Genomic DNA, 11,067 nt, shown 5'->3' with positions numbered 1-11,067 from the left:
GCTTCTTGGGGATAACTGAATTAATTATATTAAACAACTAGCCTTGTGTCACAGTGATGCTTCTTTGCTGTTCAATCACAGAAGACCCTACTTCCAGGCATTTCCTTCTTCTAAGGAAGTAAGAGGGGGGGTATACCAAAGAATACCCATCGATCCAAATTTTGCAGCCATTCAGAATGTTTCCTTTTTGAGAGTTGAATTCCCCATATTTAAACTGACCTTCAGTCTCTCTTTACTCGCCTTACCACAATAGCAGAGTTAGACAATGGTCAGCTTTTAATGTAAAAAATCCAGCTCCCCAAAAAAAGGGTCACATCCAGTCTTTGTGCTAAGTGAGAAATACTTTGTGTGCACAGTCATCGAGAATTCTTCTGAAGCTGTCACTCATCGCTTGTCCAGTTTCATGAATTGTATTCTCAATTAGCAGGATATCTATCAATATATTGAATTCTTTTGGATTTTGGTTGAATTTAAATCAAATTAAGAAATTTGAATTTTGGTTGTAAACCAAGTTTTTATCATACAGCCTTCTTCACTCATCAAAGATGAGCTTTGCCATATGACTGAAAAGCGAAGTTCCACAGAAGGACATTTTATTGTATCGACACATGTGTGGCTAAATAAATTATATTGAAGAACTTGCTAAAAGTATCTTCAGTGCTGCAGCATTTTGCAGAGAGGTTTGGCCATTCTCTCACATACAGCACCTGGTATTCTCAAATGGTCACTCACTGGTCAGATTCAGCATCACTTAACTTTGATTATTTAACAAAACTGATGTGTCAGTGCGATGATGTAATCACATGATAACGTGATTATGTGATAATGTGATAACGTGATTACGTGATTATGTGATAACGTGATTATGTGATAACGTGATTATGTGATAACGTGATTATGTGATTACGTGATTACACACACACATCCAGCTTTATATATATATATATATATATATATATATATATATATATATATATATATATCGAGAGAGAGAGAGAGAGAGAGAGAGAGAGAGAGAGAGAGACTTATTTATGAATATGTAGGTTTATTTTATTTTATTTTTTATTTTATTTATTTATTTCCTTTGTTATTGTCAATTTAAGAATTACTTTGTATCACTATCTGTAAGTAAAGTTTATCCTGTGCACACACTTCTTTGTTATTTCTCTCCTACAGTTTACTAGATGTCTGAGTTCTTTAAAGAATACGATAGCGAATTTTAAATATATAAAACTAACATAATATCCGAAATATAGACTAAAACACAAAATAACATATTTAACGACACCTAAGCTGAAAGTAGGTCAGCTTACAACAACAATAGGATATCTATCCTTCAAATAAAACACACAAAGAGAAGGGGTGAACCAGAGGTCAAGCTGTACCTTTGTCCTGTAAGTGCCCACCCATTGGCTGATTAGAATGTGCATGGTTGCAATTAGGGAGCTGATTGGCAAACTAGAAAATTCAATAGCGCGTGCTTATATATAAACGTGCGATAAACACAATTTTTCGCATAAGCCTGACAAATGCTCACAAGCATCAAATGCAGAATATTCTGTGGATGTTAATTGCCATAACTTACTATTATATATATATATGAGGGATAGAAAAAATCATTGGAAAATAAAAAATAGCAGGGATAAAACTAATCAGTGGGAAATAAAAATAGCAGAGATAAAACAAATCATTGGAAAATAAAAAATAGCAGGGATAAAGCAAATCATTGGAAAATAAAACATAGCAGGGATAAAACAAATCATTGGAACAAAAAAATAGGCATAAAACAAATCATTGGAAAATAATAAATAGCAGAGATAAAACAAATCATTGGAAAATAAAAAATAGCAGGGATAAAGCAAATCATTGGAAAAGAAAAAATAGCAGGGATAAAACAAATCATTGGAAAATAAAAAATAGCAGGGATAAAACAAATCATTGGAAAATAAAAAATAGCAGGGATAAAACAAATCATTGGAAAATAAAAAATAGCAGAGATAAAACAAATCATTGGAAAATAAAAAATAGCAGAGATAAAACAAATCATTGGAAAATAAAAAATAGCAGAGATAAAACTAATCATTGGAAAATAAAAAATAGCAGGGATAAAACAAATCATTGGAAAATAAAAAATAGCAGAGATTAAGCAAATCATTGGAAAATAAAAAATAGCAGAGATAAAACAAATCATTGGAAAATAACAAATAGCAGAGATAAAACAAATCATTGGAAAACAAAAAATAGCAGAGATAAAACAAATCATTGGAAAATAAAAAATAGCAGAGATAAAACAAATCATTGGAAAATAAAAAATAGCAGAGATAAAACAAATCATTGGAAAATAAAAAATAGCAGGGATAAAGCAAATCATTGGAAAATAAAAAATAGCAGGGATAAAACAAATCATTGGAAAATAAATAAAATAGCAGGGATAAAACAAATCATTGGAAAATAAAAAAAAAGCAGAGATAAAGCAAATCATTGGAAAAGAAAAAATAGCAGGGATAAAACAAATCATCGGAAAATAAAAAATAGCAGAGATAAAACAAATCATTGGAAAATAAAAAAATACAGGGATAAAGCAAATCATTGGAAAATAAAAAATAGCAGGGATAAAACAAATCATTGGAAAATAAAAAATAGCAGAGATAAAACAAATCATTGGAAAATAAAAAATAGCAGAGATAAAACAAATCATTGGAAAATAAAAAATAGCAGAGATAAAACTAATCATTGGAAAATAAAAAATAGCAGGGATAAAACAAATCATTGGAAAATAAAAAATAGCAGAGATTAAGCAAATCATTGGAAAATAAAAAATAGCAGAGATAAAACAAATCATTGGAAAATAAAAAATAGCAGGGATAAAGCAAATCATTGGAAAATAAAAAATAGCAGGGATAAAACAAATCATTGGAAAATAAATAAAATAGCAGGGATAAAACAAATCATTGGAAAATAAAAAAAAAAGCAGAGATAAAGCAAATCATTGGAAAAGAAAAAATAGCAGGGATAAAACAAATCATCGGAAAATAAAAAATAGCAGAGATAAAACAAATCATTGGAAAATAAAAAAATAGCAGGGATAAAACAAATCATTGGAAAATAAAAAAATAGCAGAGACAAAACAAATCATTGGAAAATAAAAAATAGCAGAGATAAAGCAAATCATTGGAAAATAAAAAAAAAGCAGAGATAAAACAAATTATTGGAAAATAAAAAATAGCAGAGATAAAACAAATCATTGGAAAATAAAAAAATAGCAGGGATAAAGCAAATCATTGGAAAATAAAAAATAGCAGGGATAAAACAAATCATTGGAAAATAAAAAATAGCAGAGATAAAACAAATCATTGGAAAATAAAAAAATAGCAGGGATAAAGCAAATCATTGTAAAATAAAAATAAAGCAGAGATAAAACAAATCATTGGAAAATAAAAAAAATAGCAGAGATAAAACAAATCATTGGAAAATAAAAAATAGCAGGGATAAAGCAAATCATTGGAAAATAAAAAATAGCAGGGATAAAGCAAATCATTGGAAAATAAAAAATAGCAGGGATAGAACAAATCATTGGAAAATAAAAAATAGCAGGGATAAAACAAATCATTGGAAAATAAAAAATAGCAGGGATAAAACAAATCATTGGAAAATAAAAAAATAGCAGGGATAAAGCAAATCATTGGAAAATAAAAAATAGCAGGGATAAAACAAATCATTGGAAAATAAAAAATAGCAGGGATAAAACAAATCATTGGAAAATAAAAAATAGCAGGGATAAAGCAAATCATTGGAAAATAAAAAATAGCAGGGATAAAACAAATCATTGGAAAATAAAAAAATAGCAGGGATAAAACAAATCAATGGAAAAGAAAAAATAGCAGGGATAAAGCTAATCATTTGAAAATAAAAAATAGCAGGGATAAAACAAATCATTGGAAAATAAAAAAAAGCAGAGATAAAACAAATCATTGGAAAATAAAAAAATAGCAGGGATAAAGCAAATCATTGGAAAATAAAAAATAGCAGGGATAAAACAAATCATTGGAAAATAAAAAATAGCAGGGATAAAGCAAATCATTGGAAAATAAAAAATAGCAGGGATAAAACAAATCATTGGAAAATAAAAAATAGCAGGGATAAAACAAATCATTAGAAAATAAAAAATAGCAGGGATAAAGCAAATCATTGGAAAATAAAAAATAGCAGGGATAAAACAAATCATTGGAAAATAAAAAATAGCAGGGATAAAACAAATCATTGGAAAATAAAAAATAGCAGGGATAAAGCAAATCATTGGAAAATAAAAAATAGCAGGGATAGAACAAATCATTGGAAAATAAAAAATAGCAGGGATAAGACAAATCATTGGAAAATAAAAAATAGCAGGGATAAAACAAATCATTGGAAAATAAAAAATAGCAGGGATAAAACAAATCATTGGAAAATAAAAAATAGCAGGGATAAAACAAATCATTGTAAAATAAAAAATAGCAGGGATAAAACAAATCATTGGAAAATAAAAAATAGCAGAGATAAAACAAATCATTGGAAAATAAAAAAATAGCAGGGATAAAGCAAATCATTGTAAAATAAAAATAAAGCAGAGATAAAACAAATCATTGGAAAATAAAAAAAATAGCAGAGATAAAACAAATCATTGGAAAATAAAAAATAGCAGGGATAAAGCAAATCATTGGAAAATAAAAAATAGCAGGGATAAAGCAAATCATTGGAAAATAAAAAATAGCAGGGATAGAACAAATCATTGGAAAATAAAAAATAGCAGGGATAAAACAAATCATTGGAAAATAAAAAATAGCAGGGATAAAACAAATCATTGGAAAATAAAAAAATAGCAGGGATAAAGCAAATCATTGGAAAATAAAAAATAGCAGGGATAAAACAAATCATTGGAAAATAAAAAATAGCAGGGATAAAACAAATCATTGGAAAATAAAAAATAGCAGGGATAAAGCAAATCATTGGAAAATAAAAAATAGCAGGGATAAAACAAATCATTGGAAAATAAAAAAATAGCAGGGATAAAACAAATCAATGGAAAAGAAAAAATAGCAGGGATAAAGCTAATCATTTGAAAATAAAAAATAGCAGGGATAAAACAAATCATTGGAAAATAAAAAAAAGCAGAGATAAAACAAATCATTGGAAAATAAAAAAATAGCAGGGATAAAGCAAATCATTGGAAAATAAAAAATAGCAGGGATAAAACAAATCATTGGAAAATAAAAAATAGCAGGGATAAAGCAAATCATTGGAAAATAAAAAATAGCAGGGATAAAACAAATCATTGGAAAATAAAAAATAGCAGGGATAAAACAAATCATTAGAAAATAAAAAATAGCAGGGATAAAGCAAATCATTGGAAAATAAAAAATAGCAGGGATAAAACAAATCATTGGAAAATAAAAAATAGCAGGGATAAAACAAATCATTGGAAAATAAAAAATAGCAGGGATAAAGCAAATCATTGGAAAATAAAAAATAGCAGGGATAGAACAAATCATTGGAAAATAAAAAATAGCAGGGATAAGACAAATCATTGGAAAATAAAAAATAGCAGGGATAAAACAAATCATTGGAAAATAAAAAATAGCAGGGATAAAACAAATCATTGGAAAATAAAAAATAGCAGGGATAAAACAAATCATTGTAAAATAAAAAATAGCAGGGATAAAACAAATCATTTGAAAATAAAAAATAGCAGAGATAAAACAAATCATTGGAAAAAAAAAAGCAGAGATAAAACAAATCATTGGAAAATAAAAAATAGCAGGGATAAAACAAATCATTGGAAAATAAAAAATAGCAGAGATAAAACAAATCATTGGAAAATAAAAAAAAAGCAGAGATAAAAGAAATCATTGGAAAATAAAAAATAGCAGGGATAAAACAAATCATTGGAAAATAAAAAAAAAGCAGAGATAAAACAAATCATTGGAAAATAAAAAAAAAAGCAGAGATAAAACAAATCATTGGAAAATAAAAAATAGCAGGGAAAAAACAAATCATTGGAAAATAAAAAATAGCAGGGATAAAACAAATCATTGGAAAATAAAAAAAAGCAGAGATAAAACAAATCATTGGAAAATAAAAAAAAAGCAGAGATAAAACAAATCATTGGAAAATAAAAAAAATAGCAGGGATAAAACAAATCATTGGAAAATAAAAAAAAGCAGAGATAAAACAAATCATTGGAAAATAAAAAAAAGCAGAGATAAAACAAATCATTGGAAAATAAAAAAAAAGCAGAGATAAAACAAATCATTGGAAAATAAAAAAAAAAAGCAGAGATAAACCAAATCATTGGAAAATAAAAAATAGCAGAGATAAAAAAAATCATTGGAAAATAAAAAAATAGCAGGGATAAAACAAATCATTGGAAAATAAAAAAATAGCAGGGATAAAAACCAATCATTGGAAAATAAAAAATAGCAGGGATAAAGCAAATCATTGGAAAATAAAAAAATAGCAGAGATAAAACAAATCATTGGAAAATAAAAAATAGCAGAGATAAAACAAATCATTGGAAAATAAAAAAATACAGGGATAAAGCAAATCATTGGAAAATAAAAAATAGCAGGGATAAAAAATCATTGGAAAATAAAAAATAGCAGAGATAAAACAAATCATTGGAAAATAAAAAATAGCAGGGATAAAGCAAATCATTGGAAAATAAAAAATAGCAGGGATAAAGCAAATCATTGGAAAATAAAAAATAGCAGGGATAGAACAAATCATTGGAAAATAAAAAATAGCAGGGATAAAACAAATCATTGGAAAATAAAAAATAGCAGGGATAAAACAAATCATTGGAAAATAAAAAAATAGCAGGGATAAAGCAAATCATTGGAAAATAAAAAATAGCAGGGATAAAACAAATCATTGGAAAATAAAAAATAGCAGGGATAAAACAAATCATTGGAAAATAAAAAATAGCAGGGATAAAGCAAATCATTGGAAAATAAAAAATAGCAGGGATAAAACAAATCATTGGAAAATAAAAAAATAGCAGGGATAAAACAAATCATTGGAAAAGAAAAAATAGCAGGGATAAAGCTAATCATTTGAAAATAAAAAATAGCAGGGATAAAACAAATCATTGGAAAATAAAAAAAAGCAGAGATAAAACAAATCATTGGAAAATAAAAAAATAGCAGGGATAAAGCAAATCATTGGAAAATAAAAAATAGCAGGGATAAAACAAATCATTGGAAAATAAAAAATAGCAGGGATAAAGCAAATCATTGGAAAATAAAAAAATAGCAGGGATAAAACAAATCATTGGAAAATAAAAAATAGCAGGGATAAAACAAATCATTAGAAAATAAAAAATAGCAGGGATAAAGCAAATCATTGGAAAATAAAAAATAGCAGGGATAAAACAAATCATTGGAAAATAAAAAATAGCAGGGATAAAACAAATCATTGGAAAATAAAAAATAGCAGGGATAAAGCAAATCATTGGAAAATAAAAAATAGCAGGGATAGAACAAATCATTGGAAAATAAAAAATAGCAGGGATAAGACAAATCATTGGAAAATAAAAAATAGCAGGGATAAAACAAATCATTGGAAAATAAAAAATAGCAGGGATAAAACAAATCATTGGAAAATAAAAAATAGCAGGGATAAAACAAATCATTGTAAAATAAAAAATAGCAGGGATAAAACAAATCATTTGAAAATAAAAAATAGCAGAGATAAAACAAATCATTGGAAAAAAAAAAGCAGAGATAAAACAAATCATTGGAAAATAAAAAATAGCAGGGATAAAACAAATCATTGGAAAATAAAAAATAGCAGAGATAAAACAAATCATTGGAAAATAAAAAAAAAGCAGAGATAAAAGAAATCATTGGAAAATAAAAAATAGCAGGGATAAAACAAATCATTGGAAAATAAAAAAAAAGCAGAGATAAAACAAATCATTGGAAAATAAAAAAAAAAGCAGAGATAAAACAAATCATTGGAAAATAAAAAATAGCAGGGAAAAAACAAATCATTGGAAAATAAAAAATAGCAGGGATAAAACAAATCATTGGAAAATAAAAAAAAGCAGAGATAAAACAAATCATTGGAAAATAAAAAAAAAGCAGAGATAAAACAAATCATTGGAAAATAAAAAAAATAGCAGGGATAAAACAAATCATTGGAAAATAAAAAAAAGCAGAGATAAAACAAATCATTGGAAAATAAAAAAAAGCAGAGATAAAACAAATCATTGGAAAATAAAAAAAAAGCAGAGATAAAACAAATCATTGGAAAATAAAAAAAAAAAGCAGAGATAAACCAAATCATTGGAAAATAAAAAATAGCAGAGATAAAAAAAATCATTGGAAAATAAAAAAATAGCAGGGATAAAACAAATCATTGGAAAATAAAAAAATAGCAGGGATAAAAACCAATCATTGGAAAATAAAAAATAGCAGGGATAAAGCAAATCATTGGAAAATAAAAAAATAGCAGAGATAAAACAAATCATTGGAAAATAAAAAATAGCAGAGATAAAACAAATCATTGGAAAATAAAAAAATACAGGGATAAAGCAAATCATTGGAAAATAAAAAATAGCAGGGATAAAAAATCATTGGAAAATAAAAAATAGCAGAGATAAAACAAATCATTGGAAAATAAAAAATAGCAGAGATAAAACAAATCATTGGAAAATAAAAAAAAGCAGAGATAAAACTAATCATTGGAAAATAAAAAATAGCAGGGATAAAACAAATCATTGGAAAATAAAAAATAGCAGAGATTAAGCAAATCATTGGAAAATAAAAAATAGCAGAGATAAAACAAATCATTGGAAAATAAAAAATAGCAGGGATAAAACAAATCATTGGAAAATAAAAAATAGCAGGGATAAAGCAAATCATTGGAAAATAAAAAATAGCAGGGATAAAACAAATCATTGGAAAATAAATAAAATAGCAGGGATAAAACAAATCATTGGAAAATAAAAAAAAAAGCAGAGATAAAGCAAATCATTGGAAAAGAAAAAATAGCAGGGATAAAACAAATCATCGGAAAATAAAAAATAGCAGAGATAAAACAAATCATTGGAAAATAAAAAAATAGCAGGGATAAAACAAATCATTGGAAAATAAAAAAATAGCAGAGACAAAACAAATCATTGGAAAATAAAAAATAGCAGAGATAAAGCAAATCATTGGAAAATAAAAAAAAAGCAGAGATAAAACAAATTATTGGAAAATAAAAAATAGCAGAGATAAAACAAATCATTGGAAAATAAAAAAATAGCAGGGATAAAGCAAATCATTGGAAAATAAAAAATAGCAGGGATAAAACAAATCATTGGAAAATAAAAAATAGCAGAGATAAAACAAATCATTGGAAAATAAAAAAATAGCAGGGATAAAGCAAATCATTGTAAAATAAAAATAAAGCAGAGATAAAACAAATCATTGGAAAATAAAAAAAATAGCAGAGATAAAACAAATCATTGGAAAATAAAAAATAGCAGGGATAAAGCAAATCATTGGAAAATAAAAAATAGCAGGGATAAAGCAAATCATTGGAAAATAAAAAATAGCAGGGATAAAACAAATCATTGGAAAATAAAAAATAGCAGGGATAAAACAAATCATTGGAAAATAAAAAATAGCAGGGATAAAACAAATCATTGGAAAATAAAAAAATAGCAGGGATAAAGCAAATCATTGGAAAATAAAAAATAGCAGGGATAAAACAAATCATTGGAAAATAAAAAATAGCAGGGATAAAACAAATCATTGGAAAATAAAAAATAGCAGGGATAAAGCAAATCATTGGAAAATAAAAAATAGCAGGGATAAAACAAATCATTGGAAAATAAAAAAATAGCAGGGATAAAACAAATCATTGGAAAAGAAAAAATAGCAGGGATAAAACAAATCATTGGAAAATAAAAAATAGCAGGGATAAAACAAATCATTGGAAAATAAAAAAAAAAGCAGAGATAAAACAAATCATTGGAAAATAAAAAAATAGCAGGGATAAAGCAAATCATTGGAAAATAAAAAATAGCAGGGATAAAACAAATCATTGGAAAATAAAAAATAGCAGGGATAAAGCAAATCATTGGAAAATAAAAAATAGCAGGGATAAAGCAAATCATTGGAAAATAAAAAATAGCAGGGATAAAACAAATCATTGGAAAATAAAAAATAGCAGGGATAAAACAAATCATTGGAAAATAAAAAATAGCAGGGATAAAGCAAATCATTGGAAAATAAAAAATAGCAGGGATAGAACAAATCATTGGAAAATAAAAAATAGCAGGGATAAGACAAATCATTGGAAAATAAAAAATAGCAGGGATAAAACAAATCATTGGAAAATAAAAAATAGCAGGGATAAAACAAATCATTGGAAAATAAAAAATAGCAGGGATAAAACAAATCATTGGAAAATAAAAAATAGCAGGGATAAAACAAATCATTGGAAAATAAAAAATAGCAGAGATAAAACAAATCATTGGAAAATAAAAAAAAAAGCAGAGATAAAAGAAATCATTGGAAAATAAAAAATAGCAGGGATAAAACAAATCATTGGAAAATAAAAAAAAAGCAGAGATAAAACAAATCATTGGAAAATAAAAAAAAAAAGCAGAGATAAAACAAATCATTGGAAAATAAAAAATAGCAGGGATAAAACAAATCATTGGAAAATAAAAAATAGCAGGGATAAAACAAATCATTGGAAAATAAAAAAAAGCAGAGATAAAACAAATCATTGGAAAATAAAAAAAAAAGCAGAGATAAAACAAATCATTGGAAAATAAAAAAAATAGCAGGGATAAAACAAATCATTGGAAAATAAAAAAAAGCAGAGATAAAACAAATCATTGGAAAATAAAAAAAAGCAGAGATAAAACAAATCATTGGAAAATAAAAAAAAAGCAGAGATAAAACAAATCATTGGAAAATAAAAAAAAAAGCAGAGATAAACCAAATCATTGGAAAATAAAAAATAGCAGAGATAAAAAAAATCATTGGAAAATAAAAAAATAGCAGGGATAAAACAAATCATTGGAAAATAAAA

The 11,067-nt window shown here is 25.9% G+C and overlaps 1 protein-coding gene across 17 annotated transcripts in view; it reads left to right on the top strand.

Moving 5' to 3' along the window:
- LOC145242419 (P2X purinoceptor 4-like) overlaps nt 1-11,067 on the top strand; it is a 691,075-nt gene that overhangs the window by 628,439 nt on the left and 51,569 nt on the right. The gene's annotated exons all lie outside the window — the stretch shown is intronic.

The sequence above is a fragment of the Euprymna scolopes genome, chromosome 21 (genome assembly GCF_053919585.1).
Source record: "Euprymna scolopes isolate OS-2025 chromosome 21, ASM5391958v1, whole genome shotgun sequence".
Lineage (NCBI taxonomy): Eukaryota > Metazoa > Mollusca > Cephalopoda > Sepiida > Sepiolidae > Euprymna > Euprymna scolopes.
Note: the sequence above shows the minus strand (reverse complement) of the source record. Positions and strands in the feature narration are given on the sequence as shown.